This window comes from Salmo trutta, chromosome 20, assembly GCF_901001165.1.
Source record: "Salmo trutta chromosome 20, fSalTru1.1, whole genome shotgun sequence".
Lineage (NCBI taxonomy): Eukaryota > Metazoa > Chordata > Actinopteri > Salmoniformes > Salmonidae > Salmo > Salmo trutta.
This window is the reverse complement of record NC_042976.1, coordinates 46,756,216-46,777,607: the sequence shown is the minus strand read 5'-3', so window position 1 is coordinate 46,777,607 and position 21,392 is coordinate 46,756,216. Positions and strand designations below refer to the sequence as shown.

General features: G+C 41.8%; 1 protein-coding gene across 1 annotated transcript in view; it reads left to right on the top strand.

The window, feature by feature from the left end:
- The first annotated feature begins 2,568 nt into the window (after positions 1-2,568).
- LOC115156184 (nck-associated protein 5-like) overlaps positions 2,569-21,392 on the top strand; it is a 77,752-nt gene continuing 58,928 nt past the window's right edge. Inside the window, exon 1 of the mRNA XM_029703539.1 lies at positions 2,569-3,322. The gene's annotated coding sequence lies outside the window, so the exon portion shown is untranslated. The remainder of the gene's footprint in view (positions 3,323-21,392) is intronic.

Here is a 21,392-nt window from a genome sequence, read left to right as displayed (position 1 = left end):
ATGGGCAGGCATAAAGCTACAGACAACGAACACAGTTGCATTTTATCGATAGCAATTTAAATGCACAAAAATACTGTGACGAGATCCTGAGGTCCATTGTGAGGACAATTTTTTTAAAGGAATCTGTGACCAACAGATGCATATCTGTATTCCCAGTCATGTCAAATCCATAGATTAGGGCCTAATAAATGTATTTAAAATCTATGAAATTGTTGCATGCTTTCTTTATATTTTTGTTCAGTATAGCTTGGCTACAAGAGTGATATGTACTGTATGCATGTCCACTATGCATTGTGGTAATTCTACTAATTTAATTCACGATATTACTAATTTATAATTTAATCTTCACATATTCATGTTTTTAATTGTCTTTGTGTATCTGTGCACTGTGAAATTTGAGTGTTACATTAGAAAGTACTGTAGCATGTATTGCGAGGTTATTTCCCTCCATTCTGACTCACAGTATTAACCATTTGATGACATGCAGGGGAATTTGGCTAGATGACAAGCAGATAGTGCTGGGACGAGATGATTTCACTCGTTAGTTACATGAAGGCAGTTCAATCGAGTACAGGCTTAACTGAGTGAACAACAAAGATGGAATTTTATTAAATAGTTTCGGGATTGGCCACGTCTCTGAGGGAAGATCCTCAAAGCTAGATGATGTGATGGCAGGTAGGGCTGCTGGCATCAACCCCCCCCCCCCCAAAAACCCTGCACAGCTAAATCAAGTGCACATAATATTATTTTGACCCAGGTCTGTGTTTCACATACATTTGAAAGCCCACAAGCAATCTGATGGTGTGATCCAGAGATAGAATTTGGTGTTGCACCCTTAATGTATGTATGCATGCACCATCGTTATGAATTTATGCACTTGTATGGTTTGTGTACTTTAGGTATGAATTTTCCTACAGTAGGCTATATTTGTTTGCATTAGCGTTTATATGCATTTGTACGTTCCCTCTTAATGTGTGCACATTTATCTCTTTGTATTTTGTCCAGCTGAGGCTCTTAGTCATACAGTTAATGCAGCCATGCAGCTTCATCTCATCAGTACAGTACATACTGCACAACGCACACAAACACGCACTCCCTGCCAGCCTTGGGAGCATCAGGCCCCAATGTAGGTCACAGCGTAAGCCCAGGGGTGTCCTGGTCCTCCCAACACTCTCACACACACACGTATGGACATGTACATGGAACCCTATTCACATTTTTGCTCATTTAACTTCCAAACAGTATCTACCTCAAACTCATATATTAGCACTCACTCTGCACTTTATTTTGAAAAGCTACCTAATTTAATCTAAGCAGCTGTCACTCATGTCCCCATGCATTAGCTTACTTTTATGGGATGAAAATGGTCCAGGTAATGCGTGGCATGTGGTGGCTTAGAACATGTTTGTCAGCCACAAGTCTAAAGTCTCATGTATTTCCCTCATGTAAAGAAAAAACAACTGATTTGAGCATTAGATAGATTGGTACTTTATTTATTCCCAGGGAAATGTCATTTAAGCTTCTCTCGGTCTCGAGCTCACTCGGGCTCTCTCTCTGCTTTCCCTCTCTCACTGTCTTTTTTTTTGCTCTTTTCCTCACTCTCTTTTCCTCCCTCTATCAATCTGCACCCCTCCCTCCCTCCCTATTAACCTCATTAGGCCTAGTGAGTCACTTCTGATAGCCCTAACGACTGTAAATGCAACCATGCTAGATTCTAGGTTGACACTTCCTTCTAAGGACTTTCAAGGAGCGCCCTTTTAGATACTCACTAGAAAGTGTGGATTAGGTAGTCACTAGGCAAACAGATATTATGATAGTGGCATTGGTTGTCTGTTACTGTATATTTCATAGCAATAATATACTGTAGATATTATATCATATCAGGTGTTAATGTTACAGCCCTTATTTTCACAATAAATATTCATATCTAATCAAATGTTCACCTTAAACATTTCATTGCAATAATCCAATGTTTTTAGAGTTTTGTGCCTTTTTAGTTCTTTAATATATGCGACATAGGATTCTTTCGACATGAGTTAGCCTGACAGTATATCAACTGAGGGTCATGTGACATGATACAGACATAAATGATCTGATTTATTTACATCAGTTTCCAACGTACTATTAATAATATTCCAGAGCAGTTATTTTTTTCTCTCTCTCTGCCCTGTCAAATGAGTAGATAACCCCGTCATCAGTGCATCTTCTATTAAATCATACGACTCCGCTGAAGATGGACTAATAAATGATGTGCGCAAATGGGCAACCATTCATAAGCAAGTTATTAAGCTGATATGTGGAACATAGGTTTTTTTTCTTCAGTAATGTGTTTTCGCTGTGATTTTATCATTTTATTTCGGATAATTTGAGACCTGAGGCCAATTCAGCATAACATTATCTTCCTCGGCAGTACCCAAAAGTCAAACACATTCCTTTTAAACTTAATTGATTCTGTCAATTCAAAGAAAGTAATGTATATCGTTGGTCAAATATCTTGGAACTACCTTTTGACGCAGTGTTAGAATAATTGCCCTTCTCATGTAAAGTATTATGATTTTGAAGTAGCTTTGGAGGCAACTTAAGTCTATCATGGTCACTCTCATTAAAATAGTCCAAAATGCAATGGCTATCCTCACCCGCCTTGCAGAAGCAGAACGTGCCACCTATGAAGTCAGCAGTCCCCAACCCCCACCCTGAACACATGTTATACATCCGCTGGGCACAGGCTGAGCATAACGCTGAGACACAGCTGAGAATAGGGAGAGAAAGAGAGGGAGAGAAAGAGAGGGGGCACTGAAGTGGAAGTATGAGTGAGCATCAGAGACAAGGACAGAAATAGAGCGATAAAGGAATGAATTGCAGAGGGAGGCTCAGAAAGAGAGAGAGCAATGGTGGTGCACATGGGTTTATGGTATTGTTGCAAGAGCCTTTTCTGTCATTTTCTGTGGACATGAACCTCAAGTGGATTTTGTTTTCTCAGACTCCCAGTGGATTTCCCTGGAATTCCTCCCTGGATCTAAACAGCTGTTGAAGACTTGAAGACCAAACCATGCCTTCTCTTCACTGTAGCTTCAACATGGGCCCTTGACTGGGTTCCCTGGCTGGATTCTTACTACCACGGATACCCTTCACAATTTTTATTTAACTCTATCTTAGTCCCAATGAGATCAAAATACCTATTTTTCAAGGGAGACCTGGCGACGAAGGATGGCGCTATGTTGCACCTCCACTATGCACCACCACTCAGTGCATGCTCTGCAGTGAAGATTCCTCCATGTGCTATCTATACTGACGTCCCTAATCGTGGATAGCCACTGACAGGGTAAGATGCTGCCACGATGGCTGCTTTGAATGAATGACTGTCATGTAGAAATGTAAGACTGTTCAGTGTGGCACTGAATTACCACATCGTAGGTTTGTTATACATGGCCTGAGAATTGGCATGGAGACAGACAGATGGGATTTGAAAAGTATGGTTTGTGTAGCAGTGGCAAGGTTCATGGCGTGCTAAAGGACTTTACTTATGTAAAAAGGAGTATAAACTGGATGGTATGGTATTTCTTTATTACTCTCGTGCCTAAGACCCTCATACACTGCACTCCTCTCCATGCCCCCTCATACCTATGGCCCTTCTCCCCTCAGATCTACTCCCCCACTATAGTCTCACACTTTATCCATTCTTTATCCCCCTCCCAAAGGGATATATTCATACCAAGGAGTATATTCACATTTCAATGTGCCAGGTAATTCTGAATTATGCTTGAAAATTGAGTGTGGGACTCCAATGTGGAATTGAATGTGCTTCTGTGCCAGCTGTGCACTTTGGGTGGAGCAGATTTGTGTACATACATAATATTGCTCTGGTAGCACCTATCTAAACAAGTCTGCACACACATCCAAAAAGGCGATTACAGAATTTTGAGAAGTACGTAGTCATGTGTTAAAAGTGCGTAGCAGCCGATATGTGATATATTGCTTCCTGATGAATAGGCAGTCTCATACAATAGAAATGGATGACTGTGGCAACAACACCGCAGCAGCAGCCCTGAATAGGACAGAGCACTTACTCAACAGTGGATGTGATGTGGCTCAGGGCAAGGGGATGGTCAATGTCCATAGCTAAATTTTCATGCTTGGCCCGTCAAGGCACACAATCGACTGTGTGGGCAAGGGAGACTGAGAAATGCATTTAGGAAGAGGTAATTAGTCTACATGTTTTGGATAAGCATACAGTACAACAAGAAGATGATAGACAGTGAAACATAGATATGTATGCATATGGTAGTGCATACATTTTTATTTCATTAAATCAAATAGTTTATGTAATCAAGGTGTTGTTTACGTAATCAAGACATATGTGCGTGCTGCAGCAAGCAATAGCTTGGGAACTAAGATGGCTAGCCCTGCTTATACAGACGTAGCGGTATTGTAACCAAGCTAAATTTAATGCTGTCTACACACCCACACAAAAATTATTAGATGTCGTTAAGTTCATTTTCAGCTGACTTCAAACAACAGTTTTTTTTATACTTTATTTTATTTTAGAACATTACTAGAGTTGTTTTCAGAACAGTTGGTCCAGCAGAGGACACTGTAGACTCAGACTGCACGTCCTTGCTTTACCCCTTTGAGAAGGGAATTGTTTCGCAATTCTACTAAAGAATCCCTTTTTTTGGGTCAAACAGCACATAGTCTCTTGTGAGAGACTGTTAACATAAATGTAATGTCTGTTAGCACTACTACTGAATCTGAGAAGTGGGGGAACATAGTTGGTTCTGGGTTCTGGAATAAAACGGCACAGTACACTGTATTAAGAAAAATTAAGTCAAGTGATCAAGTTGTCTGGGTTGCAGCAGGATGTGATTTACTGAAGAAGTATGTATTTAAATGCTCAGGGGAAAGGTCCCAAGGCCAATGTGAGAGGAAGAGGAAAGCTTCCTCAATTATACCAATTTACCCCCTACCCAGAGGAAGACATTTAATGACACTTTTCTGGCCCAAGCCTTTCCATATAAGCACACATACAGAAAACTGCTGCTGCTGACAAGCCAGTAATGGAGTGACTGTAGGCCCATCCTCAGTTGTTCCCACACCATGGGCTCAATTTAGGACTGTGGCTTACATGTTTGCACACATTTAAGTATTGCACACATAAGGTTCAACATAATCTTACTCTTATATTTTCACTTGTCATGGGAACAATTTCTGAGAATAATGTGGAACTACACAGCAAATTCTCTAGTAAAAAATCTATGAAAAAAGAACACTGTTAAATCAACACTGAAAGTCTGTGGACCCATATACAGTCGTATATATTAATTTTCTATAGACAGTCGTATATATCAATTTTCACAGTCTGATGCCTCAGTTTTTATGATGACAATTTGCATATACTCCAGAATGTTATGAAGAGTGATCAGATGAATGGCAGTTAATTGCAAAGTCCCTCTTTGCTATGCAAATTAATTGAATCCCCCAAAAACATTTCCACTGCATTTCAGCCCTGCCACAAAAGGACCAGCTGACATCATGTCAGTGACTCTCTTGTTAACACAGGTGTCAGTGTTCACGAGGACAAGGCTGGAGATCACTCTGTCATGCTGATTGAGTTTGAATAACAGACTGGAAGCTTCAAAAGGAGGGTGGTGCTTGGAATCATTGTTCTTCCTCTGTCAAACATGGTTACCTGCAAGGAAACATGTGCCGTCATCATTGCTTTGCACAAAAAGGGCTTCACAGGCAAGGATATTTCTGCCAGTAAGATTGCACCTAAATCAACCATTTATCGGATCATCAAGAACTTCAAGGAGAGCGGTTCAATTGTTGTGAAGAAGGCTTCAGGGTGCCCAAGAAAGTCCAGCAAGCACCAGGACCGTCTCCTAAAGTTGATTCAGCTGCGGGATCGGGGCACCACCAGTACAGAGCTTGCTCAGGAATGGCAGCAGGCAGGTGTGAGTGCACTTTTGGAGGATGGCCTGGTGTCAAGAAGGGCAGCAAAGAAGCCACTTCTCTCCATGAAAAACATCAGGGACCAACTGATATTCTGCAAAAGGTACAGGGATTGAACTGCTGAGGACTGGGGTAAAGTCATTTTCTCTGATGAATCCCCTTTCCGATTGTTTGGGGCATCCGGAAAAAAGTGTGTCCGGAGAAGACAAGGTGAGCGCTACCATCACAGTCATGTGTCATGCCAACAGTAAAGCATCCTGTGTCACGGGTGTTGTAGGGTAGACACCAAGACGCAGCGGGAAAATGTATACTCATCTTCTTTTTATTGAGTGAAGAAGGAAAACACATACAACGTATACAAAACAAAAGGAACTTGACAGTTTTGTCAGGCAAAACAGCTAAACAAGAAAAATCTCCCACAAAAACAAATGAAAAACAAACTCCTAATTATAGGACCCTCAATCAGAGGCAACAATAACCAGCTGCCTCCAATTGAAGGTCCAACCCCAATTAACTAAACATAGAAATACAAAGACTAGATAGAACTAAGAAATATACTAACATAGAACAATGACTAACAAACCCCGGACTAATAAATGAAATACCCCTCTACCTAAACACATACACAAAACACACCCTGAACCACATAAAACAAACACCCCCTGCCACGTCTTGACCAAACTACAATAACAAATAACCCCTATACTGGTCAGGACGTGACATCTTGAGACCATTCATGTGTGGGGTTGCTTCTCAGCCAAGGGAGTTGGCTCACTCACAATTTTGCCTCAGAACACAGCCATGAATAAAGAATGGTACCAACACATCCTCCGAGAGCAACTTCTCCCAACCATCCAGGAACAGTTTGGTGAACAATGCCTTTTCCAGCATGATGGAAAAGTGGCTCGGGGGAACAAAACATCGATATTTTGGGTCCATGGCCAGGAAACTCCTCAGACCTTAATCCCATTGAGAACTTGTGGTCAATCCTCAAGAGGCGGGTGGACAAAACAAAAACCCACAAACTCCAAGCATTGATTATGCAAGAATGGGCTGCTGTCAGTCAGGATGTGGCCCAGAAGTTAATTGACAGCATGCCAGGGCGGATTGAAGCATGCCAGGGAGGTCTTGAAAAAGAAAGGTCAACACTGCAAATATTTATTTAATTCATGTAATTGTCAATAAAAGCTTTTGAGACTTATGAAATGCTTGTAATTATACTTCGGTATTACATAGTAACATCTGACAAAAATATCTAAAGACACTGAAGCAGCAAACTTTGTGGAAATTAATGTTTGTGTCATTCGAAAACTTTTGGCCACGACTGTACAAATGGCAACAGTGTTAAATTAGCATGCTACTAAAGTCTTATTCAAATATTTCCCAGTGTCTTGCCTTTCCCAGAGTTACCACCCATGACTGTATTTTTAATGACAGGCATGGTTGTTGCATTCATCCATTTTTAGCCCTATGGACTTCACCAATTGAGATCCTATGGGAATATGTTATAATAAATACAGTGCCTTCGGAAAGTATTCAGACCCCTTAAGTTTTTCCACATTTTGTTACATTACAGCCAATTGTAAAATGTATAAAAATAAAACAATTTCCTCAGCAATCTACACACAATACACCATAATGACAAAGCGAAAACAGGTTTTTAGAAATTGTAGCAAATTTATTAAAACAAAAAAACAGATACCTTATTGACATAAGTATTCAGACCCTTTGCTATGAGACTCGGAATTGAGCTCAGGTGCATTCTGTTCCCATTGATCGTCCTTGAGATGTTTCTACAACTTGATTGGAGTCCACCTGTGGTTCATTCAATTGATTGGACATGATTTGGAAATGCACACACCTGTCTATATAAGGTCGGACATGAGGTCGGAGGAATTGTCCGTAGAGCGAAAGGACAGGATTATGTCGAGGCACGGATGTGGGGAAGGGTACCGAAACATTTATGCAGCATTAAAGGTCCCTAAGTACACAGTGGTCTCCATCATTCTTGAATGGACTCTTCCTAGAGCTGGCCGCCCGGCCAAACTGAGAAAACGGGGGAGAAGAGCCTTGGTCAGGGTGGTGACCAAGAACCCGATGGTCACTCTGACAGAGCTCCAGAGTTCCTCTGTGGTGATGGGAGAACCTTCCAGAAGGACAACCATCTCTGCAGCACTCCACCAATTAGGCCTTTATGGTAGAGTGGCCAGACAGAAGCCACGCCTCAGTAAAAGGCACGGCAGATGACAGCCCACTTGGAGTTTGCCAAAAGGCAAGACTCTCAGACCATGAGAAACAAGATTCTCTGGTCTGATAAAACCAAGGTTGAACTCTTTGGCCTGAATGCCAAGCGTCACATTTGGAGGAAACCTGGCACATCTCTACAGTGAAGCATGGTAGTCGCAGCATCATGCTGTGGGGATGTTTTTCAGCAGCAGGGAATGGGAGACTTGCCGGAATTGATGCAAAGATGAACGGAGCAAAGTACATCAGGATCCTTGATGAAAACCTGCTCCAGAGCGCTCAGGACCTCAGACTGGGGCGATGGTTCACCTTCCAACAGGACAACTACCCTAAGAACACAGCCAAGACAACGCAGGAGTGGCTTCGGGACAAGTCTCTGAATGTCCTTGTGGCCCAGCTAGAGCCCAGATTTGAACCCGATCTAACATATCTAGAGAGACCTGAAAAATGCCATGCAGCAATGCCCCCCATCCAACCTGACAGAGCTTGAAAGGACCATCAGAGAAGAATGGGACAAATTCCCGAAATGCAGGTGTACTAAGATGTTAGCGGCGTACCCAAGAAGACTCAAGGTTGTAATCGCTAGGGCCTCCCGGGTGGCGCAGTGGTCTAAGGCACTGCATCGCAGTGCTAGCTGTGCCACCAGAGATTCTGGGTTCGAGCCCAGGCTCTGTCGCAGCCGGTCGCGACCGGGAGGCCCATGGGGCAGCGCCCCATTGGCCCAGCGTCGTCTCGGTTAGGGAGGGTTTGGCCGACAGGGATATCCTTGTGTCATCGCGGACTAGCGACTCCTGTGTCGGGCTGGGCGCAGTGCACGCTGACCAGGTGTCCTGTGTTTCGTCTTACACAAGCGGCTGGCTTCCGGGTTGGATGTGCATTGTGTCAAGAAGCAGTGCTGCTTGGTTGGGTTGTGTTTCGGAGGACGCTCTCGACCTTCGCCTCTCCCGAGTCCGAGTTGCAGCGATGAAACAAGACTGTAACTACTACCAATTGGATACCACGAAATTGGGGAGAAAAAAGGGGTGAAATTTAAAAAAGAAAGGTTGTAATCGCTGCCGGAGGGTCTGAATATGTCTTAAAAACCCGTTTTTGCTTTTTTTAATCAATTTTAGAATGTGGAAAAAAATTTGAATGTGGAAATTTTAGAATGTGGAAAAATTCAAGGGGTCTGAATACGTTCCGAAGGCCCTGTAAATTAAAAACGTTAACACAATACCATATGTATTTCAATATCTATGTTTGTGCATTGCTTAATTAAAACCCCCAGGGCCACTTGATTTCTGAAATGTAGGACCTCTTTAGGTATCAATTTTATATAATATATTTATAGAAAAATATTTATAATTTGATGAAACATTGAATTTGGCCATCGTTTTATTTTCCCAAAGAAACACATTGTGTAACAGATTCATTCAGAACGGAGTGCTCAGGTTGGGGTGTAGTTTTTTTTTAGCATAGCCTAGAAGGTAGGTAGGGGCTGTTCCACTTTATGTTCCGTAGGTAAGCACCATGGTCTTGTAGCCAGTGGAGTGTGTGGAGGAGCTGGGTGACATGAGAACTTTGGAAGGTTGAAAACCAGGCAGCCTGCAACGTTCTGGATAAGTTGCAGGGGTTTGATGGCAAAGCGAGGAGCCCAGCCAACAGCGAGTTGCGGTAGTCCAGACGGGAGAGGACAAGTGCCTGAATTAGGACCTGCGCCGCCTCTTGTGTGAGGTAAGGTCATACTCTACGGATGTTGCAGAGCATGAACCTGCAGGAGTGAGTCACTGCTTTGATGTTTGCAGAGAACGACAGGGTGTTGTCCAGGGTCACGTCAAGGTTCTTTGTACTTTGGGAGGGTGACACTGTGGAGTTGTCAACCTTGATGGAGAAGTCTTTAAGCGGGCAGGACTTCCCCGGGAGAAAGAGCAGTTCAGTTTTGTTGAGCTTGAGGTGGTGGGCCGATATCCAAGTTGAGATATCTACCAGGCATGCAGAGATGCGTGTTGCCACCTGGGTGTCAGAAGGGGGAAAGGAGAAAAGTAATTGAGTGTCATCCATATAGCAATGATAGGAGAGACCATGTGAGGATATGACAGAGCCGAGTGACTTGGTGTATAGAGGGGCCGATATCCAAGTTGAGATATCTACCAGGCATGCAGAGATGCGTGTTGCCACCTGGGTGTCAGAAGGGGGAAAGGAGAAAAGTAATTGAGTGTCATCCATATAGCAATGATAGGAGAGACCATGTGAGGATATGACGGAGCCGAGTGACTTGGTGTATAGAGAGAAGAGGAGAGGGCCTAGAACTGAGCCCTTGGGGACACCAGTAGTGCAGACACAGACCCTCTCCACGACGCCTGGTAGGATCGTCCTGCCAGTTAGGATGCAATCCAAGAGTGTGCATAGCCTGAGACGCCCAGCCCTGAGAGAGTGGCAAGGATGATCTGATGGTTCACGGTGTCAAAGGTAGCAGATAGATCTAGGAGGATGAGAACAGAGGAGAGAGCTTTGGCAGTGCAGAGAGCCTTCGTGACACAGAAGAGCAGTCTCTGTTGAGTGACCTGTCTTGAAGCCTGAGTGGTTAGGGTGAAGAAGATCTTTCTGAGCGAGATGACGAGAAAGTTGATCAGAGACAGCACACTCAAGTGTTTTGGAAAGAAGGGATATAGGTCAATATTTTTTGATGTCAGATGAGTCGAGTGTTTATTTCTTGAGGAGGGGAGCAACTCGGGCCATTTTGAAGTCAGAGGGGATGCAACCAGTGGTCAGGGATGAGTTGTTGAGTGAAGTGAGGAATGAGAGAAGGTCTCCAGAGATGATCTGGAGAAGGGAGAAGGGGATGAAGTTGAGCTGGCAGGTTGTCGGGCGGCCAGACCTCACTAGTCGCAGGATGTCATCTAGAGAAAGAGGAGAGAAAGATGTCAAGGCATAGGGTAGTTCTTTGTGAGTGAGACCAATGGACTCAATAGACTGAGTTAATGAGTAGAGGATGCAATCAACCTTTTTTTTCAAAATGGTTGACAAAATTGTCCGTGAGAGGGAGGATTAAAAATAAATCATCTTAAGGATCGGTGTTCCGTCAACGGGACAGTTGTAAGTCATGCAGCACGATATATCAAGATTGCAGATTTTAGAGTAACAACAAATGTCGGTACATAGAAGTGTCTTATATCGGCTGAAAGCTTAAATTCTTGTTAATATAACTACACTGTCCAATTTACAGTAGCTATTACTTCAAAAAATGCCATGCTATTGTTTGAGGAGAGCTCCTAACAACAAAACACTTTTTTCAATGCTATAGGTTTGATAAATTCCCCTCTGAAGGTGAAATGTGTACTTACATTCTGAAATCTTGCTCTGATTTATCATCCAAAGGGTCCCAGAGATAACATGAAGTGTCATTTTGTTAGATATGTCCATATAGCATGCATGATTGATTTTGTATTTCCACTTGTTCAATTTGCAAAGAAAGAAATCTGTGAAAATCTCACCCTAAATGTTGTTTCAACGAGTAAAATCACATTCGTATCTATTCCTCAGAGATCCTAGAAGGAACAAGACTTCACTATTTCATTAGGGGTGTAGTATATCCTATAGGACACCATATTTGGTCAGAGAGCGACACCTTCATGGCACGCCGATGACGCGGCTGGCCATCTCTTGAACGACTGTATCTTTGTCAAATAAGCACCAATCGGGGTCAAATAAAGCTAGCTAGATAGCCAATGAGCCGGGCTTTACGGGAGTACCTGGAACCATGTATATGTCATAAAATGTAGCTTCTAACCTTGTACGACAGCATGCATTTTCATTTTGGACAAAAATTATAAGGATATTCAGAGTTATGAAGTTATGAAAACTGGTTGTTTTGCAAATGTTGAACTTATAATATGGCTACTAATACTTGGAAAGCTACATCAAAGTCCAAGTATACAGATTTGACGATATTCTTGCAGAAAAATGGAATATGAATGTGAATGTCTCCTTCATAATTTGCCCAAATGTACATGGGGACTTCACACTAAGTAATCCATCTGAAACTTTACACATACACTGCTGCCATCTTGTGGACACTATCGGCATTACAACCGGAGTGATGGCTATAACAGAGACCTTTCTCTTGCATTTCAAAATGGGGGGTAAAAAAAACACTGGTTGTTTTTTTCTTTGTATTTTATTCTACCAGATGTATTGTGTTATATTCTCCTACATTCACTTCACATTTCCACAGACTTCAAAGTGTTTCCTTTCAAATGGTACCAAGAATATGCATATCCTTGCTTCAGGGTCTGAGCAACAGGCAGTTAGATTTGGGTATGTCATTTAGGTGCAAATTGAAAAAAAGGGGGCTATCCACTTTTAAGGAGGGAGATGGTGGCACAGAGTTTCCTAGGGTTAGAGGTAGAAGCTTGAAATATAGAGAGGTAGAAAGTGGCTTTACCATCAGATACAGAGGAAGAGAAAGTAGAGAGGAGGGAGTGAAAGGTTGATAGGTCTTCCGGAAGTTTAGTTTCGCTCAGCTGCCCGCAGTCCTGTTCTGTAAGCTCGCAATGAGTCAACTAGCCACGGAGCAGGAGGGGAGGGCCGAGCCGGCCGGCAGGAAAGGGGACAGTGCGAGTCATAGGATGTGGAAAGGGAGGAGTGTAGGGTCGAAGAGGCAGAATCAGGAGACCGGAGGGAGAAGGATTTAACAGAAGGGAGAGATGATAGGATAGAAGAGGAGAGAGTAGTGGGAAAGAGAGCGAAGATTGCGACGTCGCATTTATCTGGGTAGGAGCTGAGTGGTTAGGGTTGGAGGAAAGGGAGACCGAAAAGGAAACAAAGTAGTGATCAGAGACCTGGATGGGGGTTACAGTGAGTTTAGTATGCGAGCAGCCTCTAGTAAAGATGAGGTCAAGCATATGGCCTGCCTTGTGAGTTGAAGGGGATTGGGAAAGGGTAAGGTCAAAAGAGGCAAGGAGGGGAAGAGAGAGTTGGAAAAAAATTAATCGAAGGCAGACGTCGGGAGGTTGAAGTCGTCAAGTATGAAGAGCGGTGAGCCATCGTCAGGAAATGCGCTTATCAAGGTGTCAAGCTCATTGAGGAACTCTCCAAGGGCACCTGGTGGATGATAGATGACAATAATGTTAAGCTTGAGTGGACAAGTGACAGTGACAGCATAGAATTCAAATGCGGCGATGGACAGGTGAGAGATGGAGAAAAGAGAAAATCTCCACTAATGAGAAATGAGTAGACCCATGCCACCAGCGCGACAACCAGATGCTTTCGGACTATGAGAGAAAACATAGTCAGATGAAGAGAGAGCAGCTGGAGTAGCAGTGTTCTCTGGGGTGATCCATGTCTCCATCAGGGACAATAAGTAAAGGGACTGAAGGGCAGCATAGGCTTAGCTGAACTTTGTGTTCTTGACCGCAGATTGCCGGTTCCAACTGCTGCCAGAGACCCGGAATTCCACATGGGTTGTGTGTGCAGGGTACATTAGAGGGAAGACCGATTTTTGGGATGTCTCCTGGTCTGACAAACCTACCACAGCAGATGCGGAAGGCCGACATCAGTGTATGCGGTCGATATGAAAAATTAAATTAAATAAAAACCATCTCTAGCTTAATCAGACTGATTTTGATGGGGATTATTGTATTATGTTAATTAGACTGACACACTACTGCATCAATTGACTCTATGGGTTTTTCTAATGCTACACAAAGATGAATAGCATACAGTTTTCTAAACTAATCCAATCCGGGGTTTTTTCACCCGTTACTGAATTGTTTGTTCCAGTTTAAATGCCTTTGGTAGTCTCCTCACAATGTTCCTAACCCTGGCACTCATTCTGAATGCAGGTTGCAGGTGAATAAAAATTCCAGCTGTTGCATATCCTAACTCTGGATGGATTCCAATAGGAATTACACATCAGTTAGCAAGCCATTATAATGTGATTTGCAGGCAGAGTTGCAAAATTCGGGTAACTTTTTTACCAGGCGGTGTCAGAGGAAGGCCCTAAAAAGACTCCAGCCACACTAGTCATGGACTGTTTTATCTGCTACCGCACGGCAAGCGGTACCGGAGCACCAAGTCTAGGTCCAAAAGGCTTCTTAATAACAGCTTCTACCCCCAAGCCATAAGATTCCTGAACAGCTAATCAAAGGGCTACCCAGACCCCTCTTTTACGCTGCTGCTAATCTGTGTTTATTATCTATGCATAGTCACTTTAACTCAACCTACATGTATATATTACCTCAATTACCTCGACTAACCGGTGCCCCCGCACATTGACTCTGTACTGGTACCTGCTGTATATAGCCTCGCTATTGTTATTTTACTGTTGCTGTTTAATTATTTGTTACTTTAATTTTCCATTTTTAACTTAACACTTTTTTTTCTTAACTTCTTAAAGCATTGTTGGTTAAGGGCTTGTAAGTAAGCATTTCACTGTAAGGTCTACTACACCTGTTGTATTTGGCGCATGTGACAAATAAAAGTTGGTTTGATTTCCCCAAATTCTCAGGTTTTCCACAAATCCTGGTTGGAATTTTCCTGGAAACTGAAGCAGGAAATCTGAAATCCTTCAACCAGCATTTTTAGAAAATCTGGGCATTTTGGGAAAGTCACTGGATTTTGCAACCCTACTTGCAGGCCTGATGTGGTTGAGATATGAACTGGGATACAATTATGCAGTAATAGCTAAAGTTACAAAGGATGACCTTACAGGGTACCACTAAAGTGAAATGTGTTTGTACCCCTTTTATCTAAACCTTTTATTCTGAGTGTAATACAATGGACTGAAACTCATGGTTTACAGGCCACATCAGGCCTGCAAGTCGCTTTATGCAGGTTTGAAAGGTGATGTGTAATTCCTATTGGAATCCAGCCAGTGTAGGTATTTCCCCAAAAAAATTCACCCACAACCTTTATTTAGAATGACTGCCAGGGTTGGGAAGACTATGCTATGGGACTATCTAAAGCATCTAAACTGGAACAAGCATTTCAGTAATGGGTGCAATAAGTCCAAGTAACATATTGGATTACTTTAGACATTTTTTGTAATTTATATTTGAGTAGTAATTAATTATAATTAAATAGTAGTAATTCATTATTCTTAGTAGTAATTAAGAATAATTCATTACTCAATAAATCAATCAATGTACATGCACAAACAGGGATATTGAAACAAACAATTCAAAAAATCAACCTGCAATAGAGCATGCATGGAAATATGATAATAATGGGTGTGGTTTTGGTTCAAAGTGATGTGTATGAGTTTCAGGCCCCTTTATTAGGGTAAAACTAGGCCCTCAAATTATGAATTACGTATGATAGGCTGTGTTTACTCAGGCAGCCAAATTCTGATATTTTTTTCACTAATTTGTTTTTTGACCAATCAGATCAGCGCTGAAAAAGATCTGATGTGAAAAGATCTGATGTGATTGGTCAAAATACCAATTACTGAAAAAATATCAGAATTGGGCTGCCTGTCTCAACATTGCAGTACTGTGTTAAATGTCTTTTTATTTTTTTATTTTTACATATTCAGTTAGCATCTCACTTGGTGAAGTCCAAAGGACCCTAAAATGGATGGATGCAACAATGATATCTCTGTTACTAACAAATACAGTCATGGGTGGTAAACTCTACAATTTACTCGAAAGGCACTCTGGGAAATATTTGAATTAGGCTTTACACTAAGCAGTGTGTTAATTTAACACTGTTCCGGTGTGTATATGGGTCTACAGACTCCACACGTTCAGTGTTGATTTAACACACAGTGTTAATCAATTCATTTTTGTTTTATATATTGGATCATTTGGTGTGTATTAATCCACTATGACCATTGGCTACAATGTTATGTTCTACCCTGGTCACCATACAGTAGATGTCTTATTTATCTGAGCATATGAGGGCCTATCATGGTTGTCCTCACAATAAATCCCAGCAGTGGGTGAATCATTTGACTTGGTAATGTAATTAAGCAACAAACAAACCACAGTACAGCAGCACTCGTACAGCCCTTTAACATCCTAGCGTGACACTCCTGATCTAGGTCACTTGTCCTGAATTCCAGCAGATCCAACTAATTCAGTGAACTCTCGAAAATCAAGGATCTTCCTTTATTTTGTGAAATAAGATTAGTATCTTATTGTAGCCACTGAGCTTTCACAATCTCTTTGATCGATATCGCCTATTGTATTTTAAATGCAGAGTCCGTGCATTAAAAAAAATGATAAATTAGCTGATTTCAAGCTAGGTATAATGCTTTTTTAGAAAGGTCTTGGTGTTATGATTATGAACCATCTCTATGGATCCATAATCCACAAGCTTTAAAATGATGGCATTGTAACCTTGTGCAGATACACATGGCACTTATCAACTAAGGCATTTATCAACTAAGGCATTTAAAAAAAAAATTGGATCCCCATTAGTCGACATCAATGGCGACAGCTAGTCTTACTCGGATCCGACAGATAACGAAAAAGACATTATAGACAAAAGACTTTACAATTTACATGCATTTAAAAACATGAACATCTAGTGTGTGTGCATCTATTAGTTACTCGTACATGTCAGTACATACACATAACAAGTAGGTCACATGGGGGAGAGGCGTTGTGCCATGAGGTGTGGCTTTATTTGCTTTTTGAAACCAGGTTTGCTATTCACTTGCGCTATATAAGATGGAAGGGAGTTCCATGCACTCATGGCTCAGTATAATACTGTACGTTTCCTTGAATTTGTTGTGGACATGGGACATAAAAAGGTAAATTCCAGGTCATTCATAATTGCATGTCAAAGGTTCATGCTCTTGGACTGAGCGCGCCCTCTGCAGGGGATAATAGAGCAAAAAGATAATTGCTAATGCTATATGAGGCAACCTGTTATATAATGCCCCTACATAAGACTGCGTTTAATAACCAGTAGTATGGTGCGTTTTCACACCGCATTTTTAAGAATAGTAAACTATTTGTCCTATCCTTTTTTATGTATATTGCCAATACACAGAATATCCATAACAGTGACAAACACACAGACATAATGCTAATACAAGAGGAAACCAAACATGTCACATGTCATGGAGCCCTGATGGTCTAGTAACCGATGGTGTTCACCACTAGATGGAAGTGGTGACCCAGGTTATAGTCTATATTGTCAGGCACCTGATCTTGGCAACGCAGACAGAAAAAATATACAAAATTGACATTAAAATGTATGTCTCGCACATTTGTAGTTAGACTGTACATGTTTGGTAGATACTTCCAGAGATTCATTTGGTTCCTATCCAACAAGATTAAATCATTGCATAATTTGAAGTTGCATACAGGTATAAGGGAAATATCTGTGACTGGGAAAGATTGTTGAGTGAGTCAATGAACCAACATTTTACTGCAATTAGCTCATACATACTATTACAGAGCTGACATTGTCTGGAACACACTAAAGGTTGTGTTACACGTGACTCATTGGTTTTGGAGGCACATTGGTTTTCGATCTTTACAATTACAATTCTGTGATTGTTACATCCATTTTTGGACTTTTCAGTTAATGATATATACCCATTTATTCTTGAAGAATATAACTTTTAGAAATGCCTCCATGAGGTTAGTTCAACTGTCCTACCCCACCAGAGCCCCAATCTAAGCTTGTTTTACTCCAAAATTGATAAACAATGTAATTGTAAACAAACACTGTATTGCCTCAAAACATGGTTTAAACTATAATTTTGATATAATGGATGGTCAGTAGTTTACCAAAACAGTGGTGGGGTGTCTGCTTTGTTATTGTTTGAACAGCAGATTGCCCCTTTAAATTAACCTTTGGGGTTTTTGTTTAGGTTGGTCAGATGTGAGGTGGTCATTTTCAGTAGGCCTTGCCAGTGGAAAGGACCGCATAAATAATAATATAATTGTACCAAATGTTATGACTATTACCGTCAGTAATTACGGCTTTGTCATGACCCATTTCTGATCTACTATGTACTAGGCTAATAACGCTTGCCCTTTTCCTCATAGCCTAAATTATCAGATTGGTTGAAGCTTAATGTTAACTTTAAATTTCCCTACCATCATATCTAACTCAATATGACGCCAATGTAGATGAAAATTTGCAAATCACCTTGATAGGAGAAACACAACATACTCCCCGCCTCTCGTCATGAGCCTTGCAGCCATTAACGAGAACCACATACCAGATTTTTAACAGGGTTGTTAGCATAGGGAAATTGTTATCTCAATATCTAAGCATCGGATAAGAACGAGACTACAGCATCCATTAAGTGACCATTAGACTTGCCACCTTTTGGACTGAATAAGTTTGTAGGGTCAAAAGTTTTGATTTACATTTATAATTTATCGCTCTCACATGCCAATTGAGAATCAACGATGTGCTACCTTTTTGATGCTACCTTTTTGTAGCATTTCTGACAATGCTAACATCTTTTCAGCCGATTCTGAATTTGAGTTCTATCTAACCGGGACAAACAACTCGGTTACTGTGCAACAGCACCAGCCAGTTAGTAGCAGGCTAGCAGCTGTAGCTGGCCAGCTAGCTAACACCAGTTGGATGAGAAGGAAGCTACAAGCGAAGGAAGCTAGCTAGTTAGTTATATTTTTCTTTGGAAGGTTTTTCATATGGCTGAAGTCATCTGTGTATAAATCAGAGCACAAACTAATAAGCTAGCAATCTTCCTTGGCTGTTATTATAGACAGTTAGCTAACCAACTAACATAGCTACCTGCCAACAAGACTGTAACATAGCTGTAACGTTATAGATCCTGCAACAACAACTCAATGTTGACAATATATCCTAGCTAGCTACATTCTTCCATAAAGCATAGCTAGCTAACTAGCTAGCTAAGTAAAGTTCATAATCAACACCGAACTTTGAGAAACTGCCACGCTGCTAACTTATAAAACATGCAATGGGCATTGCTCATCTAGCTACTCTGGCATGATACAGTCAAACTGGCTAGCTAGCTTCATATGCAGCTAGATGTCAGTTTCAGCACAAACAGCTCCTAGCTAGCCTACATTTCCTCAACCAAGACCAGCCTCTTTTGCTGATAAAACGTTTTGTCTTGCTAAGAAACAGTTAGCTATGTTGAATCTAAACCTGGCCAATGCACATGCAAGTAGTGCATCGGCTGCGCATTACAGTGTGTACACATGCTAGCCAGCTAATTTGCTAGATCAACACACGAGACAAATATGTTGCATTTCGAGCATCCAGAACAAATTCCAGCTCTTACCTTATGATGCATTATACAATGGGTGGGTCTAATCCTGAATGCTGATGAATTAAAACCACATTTCAGAAGGGGTCTTATTCCACAAGTTATCACCCGCTAAATCTATGACGTTAAAATGCCTATTTACGCTGTTCCATCTGACTGCACAATCCACTGTCTCATCAGCCCAGCCAAGCAATTTATAATCTTTATCTCCACTATAAAAGCATCTAGACATTCTCACATTTCTTTTAGACTAACGTTTAGTTTTCAACAGCAGAGATTTGTATTAACCTTACTGTTTGTCTCTTCGACTTTTGCAACATTGTTTAAATATTCAAATTCTATCTCCAGCTGTCCCATAGCAATGAATGTGTCGGGACGGGACAGGCAGGCAGTTGTTTCGGAGCATCGTTGATAGCTAATCAACTAGCTGAGCTGTTCCCTGGACCCCGTATGTCGGGACTTGTACAATGCTTGAACATGGCTATTGAACTTGAGATTTGTGTCTGTCTTTAATCTAACATATCATACAGAAACACTATCAAAAGTGGCTCGGAAACCACACATTTGTTATTTTTGTAGCTAAGTACAGTATAGGCACAGTTACATTCCAAATGCCATCACGTCGTTTCCTACTGCTAACGTTAGTCACACCACTGATCAACTTGTTGTTAGCTGGCTAGCTAGCATCACTACCTACCTCGATGGCTGAAGGCAAAGAGACCTATTCCATCACTATGGCAGCGAACCTTCCGCCACCAAAACCCATGGTTCTCACAGGGGACTGGTAAACTAACTGGGACAACTTCAGGGATGAATTCGAGGACTATGCGCCGGCGACTGGTCTACATGAAAAACCCAACGAGGTCGAAGTGGCAACTCTGAGGTGCTTAATGGGCAGCGAATGCAGGCACATTTACTGGCACAATCTCACCCTCACAGCACGACAACAGGGTGATGCAAAAGACATACTGGATGCATTGGAGAATGACTTAAAACCCGCCAGGAATGTAATTTACGAGCGGTTCGTTTTTGGAAGCAGCAAAGGTGAGTCAGTACACAATTTTGTAACCCTTTTGAGAGAAAGATCCGCTACTTGTGAATATGGGGGATTTAAAGATGAACTGATTTGTGGCAAAATAGTACTGGGAATTGCAAATGAGGACACACCGGCGTCTACTAAGAGAGAGAGGCTAAACATTAGTAACTGCCATTAAAATATGCCGCACTGCCGAAGTCACTGACATGAGAATGAGAGCAATGGAAATCGAAACACCAAGCACAGGCGCTGATACTGTTCAGAAAAAAACTATCAAGGCAGAGTAATTCACCATGAACGGTGAAAACAGACAGCCCCATAGCATGCAAATACTGTGGAAATGCACACGCAAGAGGGAAAGAGCACTGCCTGTGGAAAACAATGCAGAGCTTGTGGAACTAATAATCATTTTGCAAAGGTGTGTCTCAAAAGCAAAATAAGAGGTGAGTTGATGATATCGCTCAGTGTTCGGAGCAGGACAGTGAAAGTAACATTTAATGCATGAATCCATTGGGGCTGTACACTCGAGGGAAGAAATGGTTTGTGACACTACGATTACACAACAAACTGCAACAAAGTCAACTGGATTATGTTGCTACGTGCAACGTTATGAGCTACAAATTCAAAATCAATCTGGCACCTGAGACACATCTCTTACCTAACGATACTAGACTAAAGCTGTACTCAGGAGAGCTAATGAGCTCTATGGGTTATTTGGGGACACAAACACAAGCTGGAGTTTGAGATTGTGAAAATCAGCAAACATCCTCTCCTCTCAGGCTCTGCATGCGAACGCCTGAGACTGATGCAGTTCACCGTACCAAGTGACCTGCACATCGTGGAGCATGTCCAGCAAGGACCCCTGTCCAAAGAACAACTACTCAGCAGATATGATGATGTACCTGGGGAGGTACACTTTGAATTGGATGAGAGCGTCACTCCAGTCCAGTGTGCTCCTCG